Source organism: Leopardus geoffroyi, chromosome X, assembly GCF_018350155.1.
Source record: "Leopardus geoffroyi isolate Oge1 chromosome X, O.geoffroyi_Oge1_pat1.0, whole genome shotgun sequence".
In the NCBI taxonomy this organism is placed as follows: Eukaryota; Metazoa; Chordata; class Mammalia; order Carnivora; family Felidae; genus Leopardus; species Leopardus geoffroyi.
In genome coordinates this window covers 72711231-72737710 of record NC_059343.1, presented here as the reverse complement: position 1 = coordinate 72737710, position 26480 = coordinate 72711231, and the positions used below count along the sequence as shown (strand labels likewise).

The following is a 26480-nucleotide window of genomic DNA, read 5'->3' as shown; positions in this document are numbered from 1 at the left end:
AATATCTAGCAAAATATAATAGACAATTATTCTGGTCTTGAGTCTTTTTAAATAGGATTGACAAATGAAAGCAAAAAGTGTAGCATTCTTTAATGGGCTTTTCTCTATATATAGATGCAATATGTGTGTTTGTGCCATATATATATATACATACATATATAATGGAGAGAATAAAACAAACTTTATGATGGAAAAGTTTCTCTATATCAAAACTTTAATATTTATTTCTTAATAATTAATAGAACAAGAAGAAAGAAATCAGCAAGAATATAGAAAAACTAAACAATGCTATCAACCTACTGGATTTGACTGACATTCATAGAACTCCCACTCTGCAACAGCAACAAACACAAACTTTTATTTTTTTTTTTTTAATTTTTTTTTTCAACGTTTATTTATTTTTGGGACAGAGAGAGACAGAGCATGAACAGGGGAGGGGCAGAGAAAGAGGGAGACACAGAATCGGAAACAGGCTCCAGGCTCTGAGCCATCAGCCCAGAGCCTGACGCGGGGCTCGAACTCACGGACCGCGAGATCGTGACCTGGCTGAAGTCGGACGCTTAACCGACTGCGCCACCCAGGCGCCCCAAACACAAACTTTTAAAGTATAAATAGAACATTTGTCATTATAGAACATATACTGGGTCATAAAACAAACAGCTTTAAATAATTAGACAAATATGACCCATCAATATTGAATCAAACTAGGAATAAATGAGAAAATTCATAGGAAAATCTCCAATCACTTACAAATTAAACAACATATTTTTAAAAATCCATGGATCAAAGATAAAATATCAATATTTTTAAAAAATATTTTGAGTTGAACAAAAATACAAATACAACACACAAAAATTTGCAGGACTTTGTTAAAAAATGCTGAAAGGAAAATTATTGCAATAAATGCTTATATTAGAAAAGAAACAAGGTTCGAAATTAACAATTTATGTTTTCACTTTAAGAATCTAGGAAAAGAAGAGAAAAATAAAGCAGAAGGGAGGATCATATAAAAATAAAAGTGGAAGCAGAAAAGTAGAAAAAATCAATGAAAACAAAAGCTCTTTTTTAAAGGATGAATAAATTGGAAAATCATAAAGCAATGAAAAAGATAAACGGAAAGAAGACACAAATATTAGGAATGAAAGAGAATACCATACATACTTGAAGACTTCAAAAAATAATAATGGACTAATATGAACAACTCTATGCACATAAATTCAACAATTCATAATACAGTGACCAATACCTTGAAAACTACAGGCTTCCAAAATTCATCCAAACTGATACAGATAGTTTGCAGACAGTATACTCCTCTAAACATTGAAAATGATTTCCCCGAAAATAAATTTCTAGGCCCATATGATTTCAATGGAGAATTTTATCAAACATTTAAATAAAAAACAGCAGTAATTCTACACATTTATTACAGAGAAGGAAACACTTCCTGTTTCATTCTGAAAGGCAAACATTAACATAATGTCAAAACAAAGATTTTACAAAAAAAGAAAATTACTGATGAATTTCTCTCACCAATGCAGATACACAAATCTTTAAGAACATATTGACAAATAGAATTCAGGTATATATATAAAAAAAAATTATACACCCAAATGAAGTTTATTCCAGGGTTACAAGGCTGTTTTAGTGTTTGAAAATCTATCAATGTATTTCATTATATCAGCTGTCTAAAGAAGAAAAAAAACAAATGATCTTATTAAATTATGGAATAAAGATTTGACAAAACCAATATTCAAACATGGTAAAAATTCTCCACAATATAGGAATAGAAAGTAACTTCCTCTGTCTGATAAGGGACACTACAAAAATCTTAATTAACATCACACTTGACAACAAAAGAATGAATACTTCCCTAACAAGAGGACTGCAAAGATGACTACTCTTGCCACTACTATTTAACATAATATTGGGGATCCTATCCAGTTAAATAAGTAAAGAAAGATAAAGTCCACAAATACCCTGATACCACAGCCAGAAAAGGACTTCAGGACAGTATTGCTGGTGATTATATGTACAAAAATTCTCAAGAAAATACTAGCAAACCAAATTCAACAGCACATTAGAAGAGTTATTATCCATGATCAATTGAGATTCATCCCTGGGATGGAGAACTATCTACCATGCTACTGGAAGTCAAAAGAAAGCTGGAGTAGCCATACTTATATCAAAGAAAGTAGACTTTAAATTAAAGGCTATAACAAGAGATGAAGAAGGGCATTATATAATAATTACAGGGTCTATCCATCAAGAAGAACTAATAATTATAAATGTACAACGCGCTGAATACGGGAGCCCCCTAATATATAAAACAATAACTCACAAACATAAGCAACATTATTGACAAGAAGTGGTAATTTCAGGGGACTTTAATACCCCACTTACAACAATGGATAGATCACCGAGACACAGGATCAATAAAGAAACAAGGGCCCTGAATAATACATTGGATCAGACGGACTTGACAGATATATTTAGACCTCTGCATCCCAAAGCAACAGAATAGACTTTCTTCTCGAGTGCACATGGAACATTCTCCAAGATAGATCACACACTGGGTCACAAAACAGCTATCATAAGTATACAAGAATTGAAATCATACCAGGCATACTTTCAGACGACAATGCTATGAAGCTTGAAATCAACCACAGGAAAAGGTCTGGAAAACCTCCAAAAGCAAGGAGGTTAAAGAACACCCTACTAAAGAATGAATCCGTCAACCAGGAAATTAGAGAGGAAATTAAAAAATGTATGGAACTATTCATTCTAACACATGCCAATAAAAATATACTTTCTTAAAAAAAATCCCCTTGTAAAGTTAGGGTAACACATTAATGCATATTAAGCAAAATCAGATACCATTTTCTCATATCTACATTTATCATATCTCCTTTATAATTCATGTTCTGATCCTCTCACAAAAATATATCACTTTTTTCTTTGCCTCATTCTCATAGTATTCATATTCTTCTTTGCCTCATTCTTATAGTATTTATATTTAATATTGATAATTTGTGAATGACCTTAAAGCCCTAAAAATTTTAGCCTTTTGAAGGACAAATGCTATCTTCTTTATCATTTAATACTCCATGTTTAACACATTGCTTGGTCCATAAAAGGTATGAAATATTTGTTGAATAACTGAATCAGTGTATGAATAAATTCATAATTACAAATTATGGTTGTTTCTTTTAAATAACAGACTGAAAAAAAGAACACCATGTAGGTTCATTGTGTATCTGTAAGGGCTTATGTGCAACCAGGAGGTCATTTTCAACACTAATGGAGAGAGATTTTGTTTCATCTATAGTTTATATAACCAATTTTTCTGTGACCAATGACACATATTTGCAAAATAGCTAGTTGAGGGGGCTGCTACATCCTATGACCATGAAACTAACTGCTCCAGAAATTGTACAAACTGTGCCTTATTTGTGTGGTATAAAACCTAACTGAACTAGGCAACCATACCCTTAATGTCAAAAATACACTGGAACTTCTGTTGTATATTTCAATTCAATCAACAAGTACTTATTGTGCGATTGCTTATGTGAGCAGCCTTTTATTTCTAATATGTTCTAATGTACTTTCTTTTATTACTTGAGTAACTACCACCCCCTTAGAGAAACTCAGTATTTCGTGAATTCTGCTCTGATTAAAAATTATGTTATACTAGAGTTCCAGAGAGTTTAAAAGGGTTTTAAATCTTCAAGGTTAAATCTCTTTCTTAGGCCTCTTATGTTAAATGGCAAATACAATTCAACTAAAACTCTGGACTAATCACGTTCAACTTTTATGGAAATCATAGTCACAAGTTTTTTTTTTAACATCTCCCAAATTGCACCTGAACATAATTCACAATTTGTTCTAATTCACTGTAACAGAAGAGCAAGCCAGATAATTTTTTTGGTCATTAAAATGTATAAAGAAAAAATTATTTTCAAGGGCCAAATCTATTATAGAAAGAGCTTAAAGTTAGCATCAGTCTTCATAGATTAATTTTTTACCCACTAAAATGATGTTTATAATGGAACACAGTTCCCTACTAGCAAGCAGCCAAAATGGCACATCAGTAAACCAATAACCCATATGCAGATAAAAAAATTTCCCTCTATTAAACAAATATATTTCTCTTATATTTCTCATATTGACACATGAACAATCACAATGTAATTATTAGGTAACAAATGTTTATGTGTTGCTTTGTTAAAAACAACTAAAATTTTTTTAACTTGAGGTTTGTTTTTCCATCAGCTACTAAAAAAGATATTTCAAATAAGAAAGAATAATTAACTGAGTTTATCAGAAAGCTTCTAGTCAGCTTCCCCTGACTCCTCGATTATCTCTGTTAATTGCCACCTTCCATTCCTTGATATTTTGAAGTACAGGACCTTTTTGGACATTGCAACATTTAATTTTGAAATGAAAACATAATAAATTCTTGTTTTATAGTTTCATTAAGAAAAGAGGAAATATTTATCAGATCCTGAAAGTGTATGTAAAATGACAGGGGAAAAGTGATGTGTTCAAATATTTGATCATAACTTTACCCTTCAAACTTTTATGCCTTCAGGGCCTTCCACAATAAAGTGAGCAAAAGTTTTTTTGTTTTGTTTTGTTTTTGTTTTTTTTTTAATTAAATAACCCTTCCCTTGCCTGTTGGACACACAAATCATATACTTGCATAAAGTAACTATGGCACAGGAAAGCAAGCTATGATTTTCACCCACTTTTGCAGATGACCAACAGTTTGCACTAGATCATTGTATAATAGATCTTTATTATGAACTCTGTCCTGTGAGGCTTCAGTGTACACATTTCCTCATCAATATTTGATGTATTTCTGACAAGAAAGAGGATAGGTTTGGGAGGTTGAACCTAAAATCTTCTGACATTCTGTTTTGGGACATTCCTGTGGCATAAGAGCATGGCAAAATAGATACGGAAACATGACTAAATATACATATTTAATAAATAATACATATGTAACTTTCATATGTAATATCACATTCTTTTACTTTAATATTTAAATACCTATTTCAAGTTTAAAATGTGCAGTATGTATGTGTATAGCTCTCAATGCCTGCCCATGCATATAAAGAAGGGGATTAAAAAAACGGGGCCACACACAAAAATTCTCAAAAGTGACAGTATGTGAATCTATATGCTTGGATACATGCCATTGTTCATATGAGGGATACTTTTTTTTCTTATGTTATTAAGGTTTTTATTTTAATTCCAGTATAGTTAACAATGTTCTATTAGTGTTAGGTGTACAAAACAGTAATGCAACAATTTTATACATTGCTCAGTACTCATTAAGATAAGCATACTCATCAATCCCCATCACCTATTTTACCTATCCCTACACCTACCTCCCCTCTGGGAACCACCAGTTCGTTCTCTATAGTTAAGAGTCTGTTTCTTGATTTTATGTATGTTTGTGTGTGTCTATGTGTGTGTGTGCGTGTGTGTCTTTTTTCCTTTGTTCAATTGTTTTGTTTCTTAAATTCCACATATGAATGAAATCATACTATTAATCTTTCTCTAAGTGACTTATTTTGCTTATTATACTGTTTAGCTCCATCCATATTGTTGCAAACGACAAGATTTCATTCTTTTTTATGGCTGTGTAATATTCCATTATATCTACATCTATATCTATCACATCTTCTTTATGCATTCCTCTAATATAAGGGATATCTTTAGGTGTATCTTTCATTTGGAAACTGTAAAGATCAATGGGTCAAAGTAATAATAGTAATGGCACAGGCATGCCTCACCAATTAAATTTCATGACACTAAGCAATAAAAATGCATGTACTTTAACTGGTAAAAATTTGGGTAACTGAGAGAGATTGTGCAGCTAATAAAAATCTGTTGTCGACACAGCTGCCTGAAAGCTGCCATTATAGGTTTAGATTACTAGAGACTATTGGGGGTAATCTAAATTTTGTGTATAACCCAATATGATCGTTATAGCTGTTGTATCATTATACTTTAATCTTTGGAATGAACTGAATCCCATAATGGAAGAATATGGAATTGTGCTCTAATTAAAGACACAGCATTAGAAAAGGCACCAGGTCACACATCCTAGACACTTGGGTTGTACGAACATATCCAGCATAAAAGCAAAGAGAAAATAAGATTTTTCAACAACATTCTGCTTTCTGCTTTGCTTAGAATACAATGAATTTTGTTCTTTGATGAGAAGGGGAAGAAGAGCTATTACCAAAATCCCCTTTAAGGAGGAGGGTGAGGGAAGATAGTGGCAGAGTAGGAGGACCTCAGTCTTGCCTTATCCCACAAATAAAACTAGATAACCATAAAATCAATCTCAATACACAAGAAATCAACCTGAATACTGGAAAACAAACTCCACAACTAAAAGTACAGAAAATACCACATTGAATAAGATAAAAGTGCAGATACATGGTTTGGGAAAGAAACAGACCTTGACCACTGCAGAGGGGAGGGAGCTGTGGTCAAGGAGAAAGGTGACAGACAGACTAGCACACAGGAAACCACACAGGGAAGATAATTTCCCACAGCAATTGGATTGGAAAATGAGAAGGGACAAATTTTGTGATTTCCTGAAAACAGTGGGGCTTAAAGTTTGAAGTTCTAAAGGAAAGCAGGCTTGGATCAGACAGAGCCCAGAGGCATTGGGGCTGCTCTTGGAGAGAGAGCAGAGAAAATAGCCCACATACAGACAGCATGGAAGCACCAATCTGAAGTGCACCTGGGCACACAGTGGAGATGTAATTTACTCATTTTGGAACATGTCCCAGAGAAGCAGAATTCAGAGACCCCTCCAGGAGCAATAAAACTGGCAAGCACCATTTCCCTTCCACACCCTTTAGCATAAGCACAGGGACACCTGTGTGAATCAGCACACTGCCCACACTGGCTACCTAACTGGTTTACACCAAGCTGTGCACATCTGTACTCTTGTGGAACCAAGTTTCCCACTCATGTTTTCCTCAATCCCAGTGCAGTGGATTACCTCCCACAGAGCCTGTCTAAATCTCTGACCATACTGCATCTCCTGATCCAGGAGTTCTGTAGGGCCTTGGTTCTGGTGGCAGTGGCAACAGGTCACATTCCACGAGCAGACCAGAAAACATCTAGTAAAAATGTGCCACACTCAGGCCAGGGATGAAACTTCCCACAATAAGCAAAGAGAACCTCTGCAGATAGGAGGATAGAAAAGCCAAGATACATCAGAGCACACCCAGCACACACTTCAGACACTCCTTGAGACAACAGGTCCTGGATAACAAGGAATACTACACTGCACAACACTATAGGATCACTTCTTCAAAGGTCATTATGCTCAAGAACAGGAAAAGGAGCTGACATTCCTCACAAGCAGAAGCAGACACAGAAACATGTCAAATTGAGAAGACAGAGGAATTTGCCCCCAAAGAAAGAACAGGACAAGGTCATGGCCAGAGATCTAAGTGAAACAGATATAAATAGCATGCCTGAGAGATAATTTAATGTAATAATCATAAAGATAGTCACTGAACTTGAGAAAAGAGTGTGAGACACTGGTGAGATCCTTAACACAGAGATAAGGAATAATATACCAGACTTGAAGGGCTCAATAAATGAAATGAGAAACATTCTTGATGGAATGAAAAGCAAGCTGGAAGAAACAGAGGAATTGATGACATAGAAGACAAAGTAATTGAAAGCAATGAAGATGAACAAACAAGGGAAAGAAGGATTATGCAACACGAGACTAGATTTAGGAAACTCAGTGACTCACTCAAAAGTAATAATATTCATATTATATGAGTCACAGAAGAAGAAGAGACAGAAAAGGGGATAGAAAATTTCTTTGAAGAAATAATAGATGAAAATATGCCTAATCTGGGGAAGGAAACAGACATCCAGATCCAGGAGGCACAGAGAACTCCCATTAAAATCAACAAAAGCAGGCCAACACCAAGACATATTGTAATAAAGTTTTAAAAATATAGTGATTAAGAAATAATCTCAAAGCAACAAGACAAAAGTAGTCCTTAAATTGGAAGGGAAAACCCATAAGGCTAGCTGGAGACTGCTCAACAGAAACTTGGCATGCCAGGAAGGAGTGACATAGTATATTCAAACTGCTAAATGGGGAAATCTTCAACCAAAATATACTATCCAGCAAGGCTATCATTCAGAATAGTAGAGATAAAGAGTTTCCCAGACAAGCAAAAACTAAAAGAGATTGTGACCACTAAACCAGCCCTGCAAGAAATATTAAAGAGGACTCTTTGAATGGGAAGAAAAGACCAAAAGTGACAAAGACAAAAAAGTATCTGAGAAAATCTCCAAAAATAATGACAAAAACAAGTAATAAAATGATACTAAAAACATATCTGTCAATATTTACTTTGAGCATAAACGGACCAAACACTTCAAATAAAAGACATAGGATATCAAAATGGATAAAAACCAAAAGACCAAAAGTGACAAAGACTAGAAAGGAACAGAGAAAATCTCCAGAAACAATGACAAAACAAGTAATAAAATGCCACTAAATACATATCTATCAATAATTAATCTGAATGTCACTGGACTGCATGATCCAAACAAAAGACATAGGGTATAAGAATAGTTAAAAATAAAAATAAAAACAAGATACATCTATATGCTGCTTATAAGAGCTTCATTTCAGATCTAAAGACACTTGCACATTGAAAGTGAGGGGATAAAGAAATATTTATCATGTAAATGGATGTCAAAAGAAAAATGGAATAGCAATACTTATGATGGACAAACTAGACTTTAAAACAAAGACTTTAACAAGAGAAAAAGAAGGGCATGCTATCATAGTAAAGAAGACAATCCAACTAGAAGATATAACAATTATAAATCTGTATGCACCAAACATTAAAGCACCCAAATATATAAAACAATTAAAAACAAACGTAAAGGAACTCATGATAATAATATAATAAAAGTACAGGACTTTAACACCCACTTATCAATGGACAGATCAAGTAAACAGAAAATAGAAAAGGAAACAATAGCTTTGAATGACACAGTGGACCAGATGGATTTAACAGAAACATTTAAAACATTCTATCCTAAAAGACCAGAATACACACTCTTTTCAATTACACATGGGATATTCTCCAGAATAGATCACATATTTGATCACAAAACAGGCATCAACAAATAAGAAACAAAACAACAGATCAAAGAAGCAAGAGCTTGTTCTTTGAAACAATTAATAAAATTGATAAACCTCTAGAGAGAATTATTAAAAAAAAAGAGAAAGTACACGAAAAATAAAATAACAAGGGAGGAGAAATAACAACTAACACTACAGAAATACAATTATAAGAGAATATTATGAAAAACCATATGCCAATAAATTGGACAACCTGGGAGAAATGGATAATTTCCTAGAAACACATAAACTACCAAAACTAAAATAAGAAGAAATAGAAAACTTGAACAGAATGATAGTCAGCAAAGAAATTAAATCAGTAATAAATTATCTCCCAACAAACAAATGTCTAGGGCCAGATGATTTAACAAGTAAATACTACCAAACACTTAAAGAGTTAACACCTATTCTCCTCAAAACTATTCCAAAAAATAAAAAGATAAAAAGGAAGGAAAACTTCCAGATTCATTCTATGAGGTCAGCCTTACTCTGATACCAAAACCAAAGACTCCACTATAAAAGAGAACTACAGGCCAAAATCCTTGATGAACATGGATGCAAAATTCACAATAAAATACTAGCAAAATGAATCCAACATTACATTAAAGGTATCATTAATCATGATCAAGTGGGATTTACTCCTGGGTTGGAACTGTGGTTAAATATTCACCAATCAATGTGGCACACCATGTGAATAACAGAAAGGATAAGACCATATGATCCTTTTAATAGATTTAGGAAAAACATATTTCAAATTCCAACATCAATTCATGATAAGAACCCACAACAAAGTGGTATTTCGAGGAAATATATCTCAGTATAATAAAGGGCATATATGAAAAAAACACAGCTAATATCATCCACAATAGGGACAAACTGAGAGGTTTTCCTCTATGGTCAGGAACAGACAGGGATGTCCACTCTCACACTGTTACTTAACACAGTACTGGAAGTTTTAGTCACTGCAATCCCATGGCAAAAAGAAATAAAAGGCATCCAAATCAGCAAGGAAGAAGTGAAACTTTCAGTATTTGCAGATGACATACTATATACAGAAAACCCTAAAGACTCCAAAGACCAAAGAATCGCTAGAACTGATAAATGAATTTAGTGAAGTCCCAGGGTACAAAATCAACATAAAGACATCTGTTGCATTTCTACACACCAATAAGAAAACAGCAGAAAGAGAAATGAAGGAATCCATCCCAATTAGAATTGCCCCCCAAAAACCTTATGGTATCTAGAAATAAACCTAATCCTTAACAAAATACCATCAACACTTTTCACAGAGCCAGAGCAAACAATCCGAAAATTTGTATGGAACCACAAAAGATCTCAAATAGCCAAAGCAATCTTGAAAAAGGAAAGAAAAGGGGCACCTGGGTGGTGCAGTCGGTTAAGCGTCCGACTTCAGCCAGGTCACGATCTCGCGGTCCGTGAGTTTGAGCCCCGCCTCGGGCTCTGGGCTGATGGCTCAGAGCCTGGAGCCTGTTTCCGATTCTGTGTCTCCCTCTCTCTCTGCCCCTCCCCCGTTCATGCTCTGTCTCTCTCTGTCCCAAAAATAAATAAACGTTGAAAAAAAAATTAAAAAAAAAAAGAAAAAGGAAAGAAAAGCTGAGGTGTCACAATTCCGAACCTCAAATTACGTTACAAAGCTGTAGTCATCAAGACAGTATGATACTGGCACAAAAACAGACACGTAGTCCAATGGAATGGAATAGATAAACCAGAAGGGAGCCCACACCTATATGGTCAATCTGTGAGATAGCAAGAAAGAATATCCAAAGAGAAAAATTGTGTCTCCAAAAATGGAGTTGGGAAAACAGGACAGCAAGGTGCAGAAGAATGAACCTGGACCATTTTCTTACACCATACACAGAAGTATATTCAAAATGGATCAAATACCTAAATGTCAGACCCCAAACCATAAATGTCCTAGAAGCAAGCACAGGCAGTAACCTCTTTGACATTGGCTATACGATTTTTTTCTATATTTGTCTCCTGATGCAAGGGAAACAAAAGCAAAAATAAACTATTAGGATTTCACAAAAATTAAAAAAAAAAAAAAAACTTCTGCACAGCAAATGAAATAATCAACAAAATTATAAAGGCAACTTATGAAATTGGAGAAAATAATTGCAAACGACATATTTGATAAAGGGTTAGTATCCAAAATATATAAAGAACTTATAAAATTCAACATTCCAAAAAGGAATAATCCAATTAAAAATGGGCAGAGGACATGAATAGACATTATTCCAAGAAAACATACACATGGCTAACAGACATATGAAAAGATGCTCAACATCACTCATCGTCAGGGAAATACAAATCAAAACTACAATATGATATCACTTCCCACCTGTCCAAATGACCAAAATTAACAACACAAGAAAGAACAGGTGTTGGTGAGGATGTAGAGAAAGGAGAATCCTCTTGCAATGTTGGTGGTAAATGAAAATGGTTCAGCCACTATGGAAAACAGTATGGAGGTTCCTCAAAAAGTTACAAATAGAACTACTCTATGATCCTGTAGTTATACCACTAGGTATTTACCCAAAGATGATTCAAAAGTACTAATTCAAAAGTATACATGCATCCCAATGTTTATAGCATTATCTACAATGGCCACATTATAGAAACAGCCCAAGTGTCCATAAACTGATAAATGGATTATATATATATATATATATATATATATATATGTAATATATATATATAAAATATATATATACACATATATATGTGTGTATATATATACATATACATATACATATAATGGAATATTACTTAGCCACAAAAAAGAACAAAATCTTGCAATTTACAATGACATACATGGAGCTAGAGAGTGTTGTGCTAAGTGAAATAAGCCAGAGAAAGATAAACACCATATGATTTCACTCATATGTGGAATTTAATAAACAAAAAAAAAACAAGCAAAGGGGAAAAAGACACACACACACACACACACACACACACACACACTCCTAACTACAGAGAAGAGACTGATGGTTACCAGAGGGGAGGTGGGTGGGTGGGATGGGTAAATAGGTGATGGAAATTAAGAGTCTACTTGTTTTGATGAGCAACAGGTGTTGCATGGAAGTGTTGAATCACTATATTGTACACGCAAAACCAATATAACTAACTAAACCAATATAAATACAATTAACTAAATGGAATTTAAATAAAAACTTTTTAAAAACCCTGCAAATTGATTAGAAATGATTTTTGTAACCAAAGGCACACATGTACAGATGAAGAATGCACATATTACCCTTTTGTATTGTCATTGCTGATATTCTGTCTTAGGCTTTATGTCCTCAAACTGAGAATATTACAATCTCTAACTAGAGCCATAAGTCCAGACACTTTTCACACCTTCGTCTCTGCCCCAGTATAACTGCCTAGAGCTGCCAGATAAATACACTTAAAATTCCCATTTCATCATCCTCTGTTCAACAAATTCACTTGCTTCCTACAGAGTAAAGTTCAAACTCCACTTTGGAACAGGATACTATTTATAACCAACCCCAATCTATTTTCCCATTTCATTTCCCATTCTTCTCCAAAGTGAATTATTCATTAATTATTCATTCTCCAATATGCCTTGGTTTAAACCACATATTTTTTTATTATGTTATTTCAATCTAGATTTGTTTGATTTTTACTTACCAACTACCCAATTGCTACCCATCATTCAAGCCATTGGAATGCATTAAACCCAAATATACCCAAGCATATTATCTGAAGGACAAAACTCAGTCCACACATGTTTGGTAAATGGAATTGAATCTGTACAAGAGTGGGACAAGTATAATAAAGTGGAAGGAGCACAGGACTCGCTTTCAGACAACTGGGTTCTAATTCTATCTTGAAATAATTTCAATTGCTTGAGTCTTGGCTTCTTCATCCATAAAATAAGAATAACATCTGTTAACTATATTAATTATATTAAAAGGTTAACTATATTAACTTTTTGAGAATATCAGTCATATACAAATATACTTCTGTGAGATTTGCCTTTGTTGCACAGAAGGAATGAACATATTGATAATTTTTTTTATCTTTGTTTCACTATTTAAAATAAAGAATCTACTCAGGGAAACAGATTTGCATTTTAGTTGGATATCAGGGCAACATGGAAGTTACTTGCATTTCCATATCTTCTCAAAGATTTTCCATTTTTGTATACTACTTAATTCATCTTCCCATAACTCATTCTTTCAAAATGTACTTCTTAGTACTTACTATGCGCTATAATTCATCATGTGAAGATTTAAAAAAAATGAATAAGCTTTTGCTTATGTCCCCAATATGCTCACAATCTAAATGGTTTTCAAAGTTTACTGTCCATCATAATCACCTTAGAGGCTTGTTAAAACACAGAATGCCAGGCCCCACCCAAGGAGTTTCTGATTCAGTAGGTCTGGGATGAAGCCTGAAACTTTGCATTTCTAACAAGTTCCCAGGTGATGCTGAAAATGTTAGTCCAGGGACCATTCTTTGAAAACTGCTAGCCTAATAGGTAAAGACAAAGATATTAACAGAAATAAAAGGCAAAGCAATCAGTGGAATGATAGAGGATCTAAAGAGTTAGAAGAGAAAAAAGGAGTGACTAAATTTTCATGGGTAGTGTCTAAGATAACTTCACAGAAGAGGTAGAAGATACACAAGGAAAATTGGATAAACCAGAAAAGGTAATATAGGCAGACTTTGTCTTCTTTATTTATATTTCAAGTTGATAAATAAGGTTTCAGTGATAGATTAGGACCAGAACATGAAAGGAATTTTACATTATGCTACAGAGTTTCAACTTTATCCTGTGGATAGGTATGGAATAAGGTTTGTATTAAAGAAAATTACAAGATAAGATTTGTGTAGGTGGCTACACAGAGGATGGACTAGAGTAGGGGATGGGGAAAGAGATACTACATAGATATGTGCAGTAGTCCAAGTAGAAAGATGATAGCTGTGCTAAGTCAGTGGCAGTAGGGATGGAATGAATTAGATAAATTAATCACCTATTTCCCTGTGCTTCCCTATATATGAAACCAATAAAATGCTTCCTTTTTACATGGCACACTTGTTTCCTAGAACTAGGTGGAGCAATTAAATGCAACTTAAATCTAAACATCAATCCCTGCTTATGTGGCAGTATACATAGCTGCTGCTGTTGGAAGATTTTATATTACATCTTTAATTGTGGGCATTTAGCAGACAGCCTCTTATTATTAAGATATTGCTGACTTTTATTGTCAACGTGGCCAAAGGACAAAGCTAATAATTACCAGCACCAGAAGCAGCTTGTGGTTTATATTACACTGAGGTAAATTACACTGGAATTAGAGTGGATTACTTTTATCAAATGGGGAATAAGCTGTTAATTAAGTCCCTGCTGTAGCAATCTTTTTTTTTTCTTTTGAGATTGCAACTGTTATTAGGTCTAGATCAAACTGTTGAATCAATTTCCCTCTTACTTACTATTTCAAGGGTTTTTAATTTACCTGGCAGCAGTTTTAATGGGGAATTTTATTAGTGAGCATAAATTGTTTTTGGGAAGGGTAAAGAGTTTGTGATACTGTTCATTAAGCCATTTTGTTTGAGCAAAAATGTAATTGCAGTTTTAATTAGTGCATGGTTGTTGAAGTATTAGGTTTGAGATTACATTGTGGTTTTCTGAGAAAACAATCACTCAGGAAATCCCAGGTTTTATAACTGATAACAAGTAGGAAAACTATGTCAATGTGGCACTAACTTGGATTTTGTACCATATTTCAGGAAGGAAAATGGGAATTTATCTAAGTGTTTTTCCTTCATGTATCTTAAGGTTTATTGGCTGCTCCTGAATACCAGTCTACTGTGACAGGTACAGATAATGTAATACATGTGAAGGGTTAACTGAGAAAAATTTAAAAATTAAGAAGTGCAGATTCCTTTAAGTTAAATCATGCGGAAATAAGAAAATTTATTTATATCATCAGTATACTTTTTGATATTTGTTTTTTGTTATGATGGTGGCAATACTATTTGTCTTATAACACAAACAATAATCATGCATTGTTTGTATTGTGTGTTACAGAAGTGGACCAATAGATAATGAAGTTAGGAAGGACTTGGGACAAAATAGTGCATATTGAAAACTGAGGTCTAAAGAGAAAAAAAGACTTGCCTGAGAACTTGGAGCTAGAACGAAATAAGACAAAACATAGGGCTGTTTACATGACTGCATATGGACTCTTAGTTCAAAATTTATGTTCCATTGCTTTCCCAAGTTGGTGTTGGCTCTTTTTGTAATCAACAAACATTTTATCATATATGAAATTTTATATTCCAAGGAAGTTTGAAATCTTTCCCTGTGATACTTTTAATATTAACTTTTAAATTAATATGACATTTGTTTTCAATGATAAAATTGCCTGATTCATACACAACTGTTATTTTGTAGCCAAACACTTTTTAATAATTAGAACTTTGAAAGGGAAGTAAAACTTCCAGACTCATTCTATGAAGCCAGTATTACTTTGATTCCTAAACCAGACAGAGACCCAGTAAAAAAAGAGAACTACAGGCCAATATCCCTGATGAATATGGATTCAAAAATTCTCAATAAGATACTAGCAAATCGAATTCAACGGCATATAAAAAGAATTATTCACCATGACCAAGTGGGATTCATTCCTGGGATGCAGGGCTGGTTCAACATTTGCAAATCAATCAACGTGATACATCACATTAACAAAAAAAAAAAAGAGAAGAACCATATGATCCTGTCAATCGATGCAGAAAAGGCCTTTAACAAAATCCAGCACCCTTTCTTAATAAAAACCCTTGAGAAAGTCGGGATAGAAGGAACATACTTAAAGATCATAAAAGCCATTTATGAAAAGCCCACAGCTAACATCATCCTCAACGGGGAAAAACTGAGAGCTTTTTCCCTGAGATCAGGAACACGACAGGGATGCCCACTCTCACCGCTGTTGTTTAACATAGTGCTGGAAGTTCTAGCATCAGCAATCAGACAACAAAAGGAAATCAAAGGCATCAAAATTGGCAAAGATGAAGTCAACCTTTCGCTTTTTGCAGATGCCATGATATTATACATGGAAAATCCGATAGACTCCACCAAAAGTCTGCTAGAACTGATACATGAATTCAGCAAAGTTGCAGGATACAAAATCAATGTACAGAAATCAGTTGCATTCTTATACACTAACAATGAAGCAACAGAAAGACAAATAAAGAAACTGATCCCATTCACAATTGCAACAAGAAGCATAAAATACCTAGGAATAAATCTAACCAAAGATGTAAAAGATCTGTATGCTGAAAACTATAGATAGCTTATGAAGGTAATTGAAGAAGATATAAAGAAATGGAAAGACATTCCCTGCTCATGGATTGGAAGAATAAATATTGTCAAAATGTCCATACTACCCAAAGCTATCTACACATTCAATGCAATCCCAATCAAAATTGCACCAGCATTCTTCTCGAAACTAGAACAAGCAATCCTAAAATTCATATGGAACCACAAAAGGCCCCGAATAGCCAAAGTAATTTTGAAGAAGAAGACCAAAGCAGGAGGCATCACAATCCCAGACTTTAGCCTCTACTACAAAGCTGTCATCATCAAGACAGCATGGTCTTGGCACAAAAACAGACACATAGACCAATGGAATAGAATAGAAACCCCAGAACTAGACCCACAAACGTATGGCCAACTAATCTTTGACAAAGCAGGAAAGAACATCCAATGGAAAAAAGACAGCCTCTTTAACAAATGGTGCTGGGAGAACTGGACAGCAACATACAGAAGGTTGAAACTAGACCACTTTCTCACACCATTCACAAAAATAAACTCAAAATGGAGAAAGGACCTGAATGTGAGACAGGAAACCATCAAAACCTTAGAGGAGAAAGCAGGAAAAGACCTCTCTGACCTCAGCCGTAGCAATCTCTTACTCGACACATCCCCAAAGGCAAGGGAATTAAAAGCAAAACTGAACTACTGGGACCTTATGAAGATAAAAAGCTTCTGCACAGCAAAGGAAACAACCAACAAAACTAAAAGGCAACCAACGGAATGGGAAAAGATATTTGCAAATGACATATCGGACAAAGGGCTAGTATCCAAAATCTATAAAGAGCTCACCAAACTCCACACCTGGAAAACAAATAACCCAGTGAAGAAATGGGCAGAAAACATGAAAAGACACTTCTCTAAAGAAGACATCCAGATGGCCAATAGGCACATGAAAAGATGTTCAACGTTGCTCCTTATCAGGGAAATACAAATCAAAACCACACTCAGGTATCACCTCACGCCAGTCAGAGTGGCCAAAATGAACAAATCAGGAGACTATAGATGCTGGAGAGGATGTGGAGAAACGGGAACCCTCTTGCACTGTTGGTGGGAATGCAAATTGGTGCAGCCGCTCTGGAAAGCAGTGTGGAGGTTCCTCAGAAAATTAAAAATAGACCTACCCTATGACCCAGCAATAGCACTGCTAGGAATTTACCCAAGGGATACAGGAGTACTGATGCATAGGGGCACTTGTACCCCAATGTTTATAGCAGCACTCTCAACAATAGGCAAATTATGGAAAGAGCCTAAATTTCCATCAAGTGATGAATGGATAAAGAAATTGTGGTTTATATACACAATGGAATACTACGTGGCAATGAGAAAGAATGAAATATGGCCTTTTGTAGCAACGTGGATGGAACTGGAGAGTGTGATGCTAAGTGAAATAAGCCATACAGAGAAAGACAGATACCATATGGTTTCACTCTACGTGGATCCTAAGAAACTTAACAGAAACCCATGGGGGAAGGGAAGGAAAAAAAAAAAAAAGAGCTTAGAGTGGGAGAGAGCCAAAACATAAGAGACTGTTAAAAACTGAGAACAGGGGCACCTGGGTGGCTCAGTCGGTTAAGCAGCCGACTTCGGCTCAGGTCATGATCTCACCGTCGGTGAGTTCGAGCCCCACGTCGGGCAATGTGCTGACAGCTCAGAGCCTGGAGCCTGTTTCAGATTCTGTGTCTCCCTCTCTCTGACCCTCCCCTGTTCACGCTCTGTCTCTCCCTGTCTCAAAAATAAATAAAACGTTAAAATTCAACAACAAAAAAAAAAAAAACTGAGAACAAACTGAGGGTTGATGGGGGGTGGGAGGGAGGAGAGGGTGGGTGATGGGTATTGAGGAGGGCACCTTTTGGGATGAGCACTGGGTGTTGTATGGAAACCAATTTGACAATAAATTTCATATATTAATAAAAAAATCAATAAATAAAAATAAATAAATATTAAATTAAAAAAAAGAACTTTGAAATGGCAATATTCACTTACATGGTCAAGACTATAAAATGAAAACAGTATTCTTCCTTTATTATTTTTATTTATTTATTTATTTATTTTTTATTTGAGGAACATCTGGGTGGCTCAGTTGATTAAGTGTCTAGCTTTGGCTCAGGTCATGATCTCATGGTTTGTGAGTTCAAACCCCGCATCAGGCTCTGTGCTGACAGCTCAGAGCATGGAGCCTGCTTTGGATTCTGTCTCTCTCTCTCTCTCTCTGTCTCTCTGCCTCTCCCTACTCGTGCTGTGTCTCTCTGTCTCTCAAAAATAAATAAACATTAAAAAATTTAAAAAATTTAAAAAATTTTTTGAGTATATCTGACATACAATGTTACATTAGTTTCAGATGACCAACATAGTGATGTGACAACTCTATAAATTATGCTATCTCTCCACAAGGGAGCTATCATCTGTCACCATACAGTGCTATTACAATATCATCGACTGTATTCCCTATGTTGTACTTTTTATTCCTACGACATTCATTCCTTAACTAGAAACTTTTATCTCCCATTTCCCTTCACCGATTTTGCCCATTCCCCTACTTCCTTCTCATCTGGTAACCATCAGCTTGTTTTCTCTATTTATAAACCTGATTCTGTTTTTTGTTTGTTTGCTTATTTATCCATTTTGTTTTTCAGATTCCCCATATGAGTTAAATCATATGGTATTTATTTTTAATCCAAAAATAATTGTGATTATATTTCTAAATTGGTGCAGTAAGCCGACATGAAACAATAAAATGTCTTTAAAATTAGGTCAGCAACTTTGTCTCAATAAAAGCCACCTACTATTTTACAGAAATGAGGAGTCTCTCCTGAATACATTATAAAATTCTATTTCAGGAAAAGGATAATTATACTACATAAAACTAACATGAAACAAATCTAGATTTTCTTTACTCCATTCTTTGAGAAACCCAGATCAATCCAAAACCTTATGCAACAAAATATAGTTATAATGTCTACATCCTCTGTATATGCCTTTCAAATTACTATTGTGCCATTTAAAATTTCTTTGAATATGAAGAGAAATAGGAATGAAATCATATTTTGTTATTGAATTCTTTTCATCTACTTACTTTCCAATAAATATTTGATTTTGAATAAGGAAATATAAGATGAGAAAAATGTATTAATGATCCAATATGGTTGTGATATCACCAACAAATCCTGTAGCCATTGGAAATAAATTACAAAAGAAATATTCTGGAAGACCATGTTCCATTTCTGTAACTGCATATTAATGACCGTTTTTCAAACAAAAATTTCTTAGGTTACCATTCAAACTTTGACTTAAACTCCTTTAGATTAAAAATAAGAAAATCAATCATTAATAAATCAATAAGGAAAATTAATAAAATACATTTCCATGCATCTATATGTGTGGGTATGTTTACAAATATACATACACATAAGCCTATTTTATTAATTTGGTGTGGATGTGTATGAATTATATGTATATATAATTTTACATAAATGTAAAAGTTAGCTTAAATATGAAATACAGGCTATTTATGTCAAGAGGTTACAAAAATATTAATACAATTAGATATACCATCTATATAAGGAGAAAAGGAAGAGTTCTTCACTTCTGCAACCTTCCTAACCCTTTTTTAAAAGCTATACACCATTCATAAGAACCACATAACTAAGAAAGCACCCAAAATTGTTTCAAACAAAGTTAGATTGTGTCATCTCTTCATAGTGAAACAGAAAATCCAACGGACACTGTTACAGATAAATTGAGAGGGAAAAAAAGACAATAACCAAAACAAAACTTACAGGCAAAGGAATGTATCTTCTTGAAAACTCAACCTTCCAGACAGGCAGCAATACAATTATAGTACTACTACTCGGCCATCCCCATGAATAGAAAATAAAGAAAGTATGTGTTATTGGCGGGGGTGGGGGGGTGGCCTTCTGAATATAAATTCATTTACATAGCTTCTTCAAAATATTTTTTTCAAAGTCCATTAATGTCTCTCACCTAATTTTATTCTCCTAGTGACCTATAGACAGAGATAATCATACCCATTTGACAGTTGAAGAAGTGAGGCACAGTGAAGGTAAGCAATTTGCCCCAGTTTCAAAATTTGGCTGTAGGCACAGTAGGGACTAGAAATAGTCCATGCTCTTTCTGCTATTCCAAGATTCCACAGTGACTAGCAGATACTATATCTGGGACTTAGAACTTGAAAAAGGTAAAGTAGCTAAGAGCATGGTCTTGGAAAAGCCAGAAAGACTTGGCATTGATTCACCAGAGGTGTGATTTCTCTAAATCTTTGTTTCCTCTCTATAAACAAACAGACAAAAAAAGATAATGAATGCATACCTCATAAAGTTTCTGTACAGCTTAAATAAGATAATGGATGTAAAGCACCAAGCACAGTTCCAGCACATAGTAAGCGCTATTTCTATTATTGTTATATGACTGATATTGACTGAATATTTGTGTCCACCTCAAACTCATTGAAATCCTAATGTGATGGTATTTGGAGGTGGGGCTTTCTTTTGGAAATGAAGTCATGAGAGTGAAGCCCATGATGGGATTAATGTCCTTATAAGAAGAGGAAAACATTTCTCTCTCTCTCTCTCTCTCTCTCTGTCTCTGTCTCTCTCTCCTTTCTTTCTCTCATCTCCTTTGTCCATTTGAGGATACATTGAGAAGGCAGCTGTATACAAGTCAGGAAGAGAGCCCTCACTAGGAACTGGATTTGCTGACACCTTGATCTGCGACTTCCCAGCATCTAGAACCATAAGAAAATGTTTATTGTTTAAGCCACCCAGTTTATAGTATTTTTTATAGCAGTTTAAAATAACTAAGAGAATGACTATGTTAACATATTTTTGAAAATTAAAAAGAACTGCCTATTCTGACTCCTGAGCAGGTAAAAATTTTCTTCTTAGGCTATTAATGAGTGCCCTCTCCCCCACCATTACCTGCCCCTATGAAGTGGCTTACTTGTGTAAAAAACAGGAGAGTTTACCCTGTTGTGGGTTTCCATCACCCCATTTTCCGCTACTGGAGTTTGGCAACTTGTACATGAGTGATTGCAAATTCTTAATTTCTAGGATTCTGTAAAAGTTCTATTGTCAAAATGAATAAAGGTATCCTAAGCATCTAGAAATGCCTTTAAGTAGGCAAATATGCCACTCTTATTCATTATCACTTAAAGTATTTTGGAAGCCTGTGAGATTAAAGAACTACTGCACAAATTATAGTTTCTGTACTGGCTGGGAAATCATGCTAGTCAAATATGATTTAGATATCATAGATGCTGCAATTAAAATCAATATTAACTTAGTAAACATGTTGTCTTTAAAAACTGAAAATAAATGGAGCTTCACATTATATCAGCACTATTTTTCCTTGCACTGCATTAAATTTGGGAGAGGATGGACATGTTAGCTACCATCACTAGCTCTGAAGAGTTTCCAATGCACTTTAAAAAATATATGCAAAGAGATAAAAACATTCAGTTGGAGTTTATTCAATTAATTTTAATTTCCGATTAATACATTTTTTACTATTTAAGAAAAAGAAAATGAGAATTAAAATGTGTTTGAGGAGGAATCCTGGGGAGTTGGCGGCGTAGGAGGATGCTGGGCTCACGGCGCGTCCTGCTGATCACTTAGATTCCACCTACACCTGCCTAAATAACCCAGAAAACGGCCAGAGGATTAGCAGAATGGAGTCTCCAGAGCCAAGCGCAGACGAGAGGCCCACGGAAGAGGGTAGGAAGGGCTGAGAGGCGGTGCTCACTGCACAGAATGACGGGAGGGAGCCGGGGCGGAGTGGCAGCCTGCCGGCCAAGCAGAGCCCCCAGTCTGGCTTGCAAAAGCAGAGGGGCCAGACGGAGTGTGTTCTGACTATTGCATCCACAGGACTCCTGAAACAATGCTACGGGCACCAGTGACAGTCACAACAAAGTTTATTACAATTAGAGGCAAGGCCAACCGGGACCAGCACTCTTGATAAGAGTGCGGCCTCTAACAGCCGGGGTACAGAGTTTTTATAACGGATCACATCCTTTTATCATCACCTGGGAACAGAACAAAGAAAGTTTCCAGAAGAGTCAGAAACAGTTACCAGATGAGTTAGAAACAGTTGCCTAATGAGGTGTTTATTTTAGACTTTCTGCCTCTAAGTTGCAACCAGTGGATGTCCTTGACCCTGCCTCTGATGCTCTTCTCTTTGAACTTTTGTTTCCTTAATTGGTGAAGCCTAATTTACAAGAGTATGAGGCTTAGTTTACAAGAGTAAGCAAGGCTGTTATCTCTTAGCCTTCAGTATCAACACAAAGCTGTTATTTTTCAAACTAAGCATTAGCCCTACACTACAATTTAACCCTTACACCAACAGCAAGCAGGACGTGACATCTGGAAGGTTATAAGCTAACAGCTCTGCTCAGAGAACTGGAGGGCTAGAGGACAACGGGAGGGAGACTTGTTGAGCCCCTGACGAAAGAGCTCAGCTTGGCGGGGAACAAAGGCACTCGCCAGCACCATCTCCCTCACCCATACCCAAGCCAAAATCCCAAAGGGAACCAGTTCCTGCCAGGGAACTTGCTTGCACCACACAAACACCCAACGCTGTGCTTCTGCAGATCCGTCCCTCCAGCAAAAGGTCTGACTCCCTCCAAGTGCCGCAGGGCCCCTCCCAAAGCATATCTCTGAAGGAAAAGCGAGATGAGCCTGCCCCTCCCGCCCCTGTGCACCTTGCCCTCTGCCCCAGCTAATACGCCAGATCCCCAGCACCACAAGCCTGGCAGTGTGCAAGTAGCCCAGACAGGCCATGCGACCCCACAGTGAATCCCGCCACTGGGAGAGGGGAAGAGAAGGCACACACCAGTCTGACTGTGGCCCCAGCAGTGGGCTGGGGGAAGACATCAGATCTGACTGAGGCCCTGCCCACCAATGCAAGTTATTCAAGACAGCACAGGGGAAGTTCCCCACAGTCCCCTACCACTCTAGGGACTATCCAAACTGACGAAATGGAAGGATTCCCCTCAGAACGTCCAGGAAATAACAACAGCTAACAAAATGATCAAAAACGATTTAAACAATGTAACAGAAAGTGAATTTAGAATAATAGTCATAAAATTAATCACTGGGCTTGAAAACAGTATAGAGGACAGCAGAGAATCCTTGCTACAGAGATCAAGGGACTAAGGAACAGCCAGGAGGAGCTAAAAATGCTATCAATGAGTTGCAAAATAAAATGGAGACAACTACGGCTCAGATTGTAGAGGCAGAGGAGAGAATAGGTGAACTAGAAGATAAAATTATGGAAAAATAAGAAGCTGAGAAAAAGAGAGATAAAAAAATCCAGGAGTATGAGGGGAAAATTAGAGTACTAAGTGATGCACTAAAGAGAAATAATCTACGCATAATTGGTATTCCAGAGGAGGAAGAGAGAGGGAAAGGTGCTGAAGGTGTACTTGAAGAAATAATAGCTGAGAACTTCCCTGATCTGGGGAAGGAAAAAGGCATTGAAATCCAAGAGGCACAGACAACTCCCTTCAGACGGAACTTGAATTGATCTTCTACACAACATATCATAGTGAAACTGGCAAAATACAAGGATAAAGAGAAAATTCTGAAAGGAGCTAGAGATAAACGTGCTGTAACATATAAAGGGAGACCTATAAGAATTGTGACTGATCTCTCTACTGAAACTTGGCAGGCCAGAAAGGAAAGCAGGAGATATTCCATGCGATGAACAGAAAATATATGCAGCTGAGAATCCTTGATCCAGCAAGTCTGTCATTTAGAATAGGAGAGATAAAGGTCTTCCCAAACAAGCAAAAACTGAAGGAATTGGTCACCACTAAACCAGCCCTACAAGAGATCCTAAGGGGGATCCTGTGAGACAAAGTACCAGAGACATCTCTACAAGCATGAAACCTATGGACATCACAGTGACTCTAAACCCATATCTTTCTATAATAACACAATGTAAATGGACTAAATGCGCCAACCAAAAGACATAGGGTATCAGAATGGATAAAAAAAACAAGACCCATCTATTTGCTGTCTACAAGAGACTCATTTTCCACCTGAGGACACGTTCAGATTGAGAGTGAGGGGATGGAAAACTATTTATCATGCCACTGGAAGTCAAAAGAAAGCTGGAGTAGCCATACTTATATCAGACAAACAGGACTTTAAATTAAAGGCTGTAACAAGAGATGAAGAAGGGCATTATATAATAATCACAGGGTCTATCCATCAGGAAGAGCTAACAATTATAAATGTCTATGCGCCGAATACCGGAGCCCCCAAATATATAAAAAAATTACTCATAAACATAAGCAACCTTATTGATAAGAATGTGGTAATTGCAGGGGACTTTAACACTCCACTTACAGCAATGGATAGATCATCTAGACACACAGTCAATAAAGAAACAAGGGCCCTGAATGATACATTGGATCAGATGGACTTGACAGATATATTTAGAACTCTGCATCCCAAAGCAACAGAATAGACTTTCTTCTCGACTGCACATGGAACATTCTCCAAGATAGATCACATAATGGGTCACAAAACAGCCCTTCATAAGTATACAGGAATTGAAATCATACCCTGCATACTTTCAGATCACAATGCTATGAAGCTTGAAATCAACCACAGGAAATAGTCTGGAAAACCACCAAAAGCATGGAGGTTAAAGAACACCCTACTAAAGAATGAATGGGTCAACCAGGCAATTAGAGAGGAAATTAAAAAATATATGGAAACAAACGAAAATGAAAATACAACAATCCAAAAAGTTTGGGATGCAGCGAAGGCAGTCCTGAGAGGAAAATACATTGCAATCCAGGCCTATCTCAAGAAACAAGAAAAATCCCAAATACAAAATCTAACAGCACACCTAAAGGAAATAGAAGCAGAACAGCAAAGGCAGCCTAAACCCAGCAGAAAAAGAGAAATAATAAAGATCAGAGCAGAAATAAACAATATAGAGTCTAAAAAAACTGTAGAGCAGATCAACGAAACCAAGAGTTGGTTTTTTGAAAAAATAAACAAAATTGATAAATCTCTAGCCAGGCTTCTCAAAAAGAAAAGGGAGATGACCCAAATAGATAAAATCATGAATGAAAATGGAATTATTACAACCAATCCCTCAGAGATACAAGCAATTATCAGGGAATCCTATGAAAAATTATAGGCCAACAAACTGGGCCACCTGGAAGAAATGGACAAATTCCTAAAAACCCACACGCTTCCAAAACTCAATCAGGAGGAAAAGGAAAGCTTGAACAGAACCATACCAGCGAAGAAATTGAATCAGTCATCAAAAATCTCCCAACAAATTAGATTCCAGGACCAGACGGCTTCCCAGGGGAGCTCTACCAGACGTTTAAAACAGAGATAATACCTATCCTTCTCAAGCTATTCCAAAAAATAGAAAGCGAAGGAAAACTTCCAGACTCATTCTATGAAGCCAATATTACTTTGATTCCTAAACCAGACAGAGACCCAGTAAACAAAGAGAACTACAGGCCAATATCCCTGATGAATATGGATGCAAAAATTCTCAATAAGATACTAGCAAATAAAATTCAACAGCATACAAAAAGAATTATTAACCATGATCAAGTGGGATTCATTCCTGGGATGCAGGGCTGGTTCAACATTCGCAAATCAATCAATGTGGTACATCCCATTAATAAAAGAAAAGATAAGAACCATATGATCCTGTCAATCGATGCAGAAAAGGCCTTTGACAAAATTCAGCACCCTTTCTTAATAAAAACCCTTGAGAGAGTCGGGATAGAAGGAACATACTTAAAGATCATAAAAGCCATTTATGAAAAGCCCACAGCTAACATCATCCTCAACGGGGAAAAACTGAGAGCTTTTTCCCTGAGATCAGAAACATGACAAGGATGCCCACTCTCACCGCTGTTGTTTAACATAGTAC

At 35.9% G+C, this 26480-nt stretch overlaps 1 protein-coding gene across 1 annotated transcript in view; it reads right to left on the bottom strand.

Moving 5' to 3' along the window:
• DACH2 (dachshund family transcription factor 2) overlaps nt 1-26480 on the bottom strand; it is an 804038-nt gene that overhangs the window by 279146 nt on the left and 498412 nt on the right. The gene's annotated exons all lie outside the window — the stretch shown is intronic.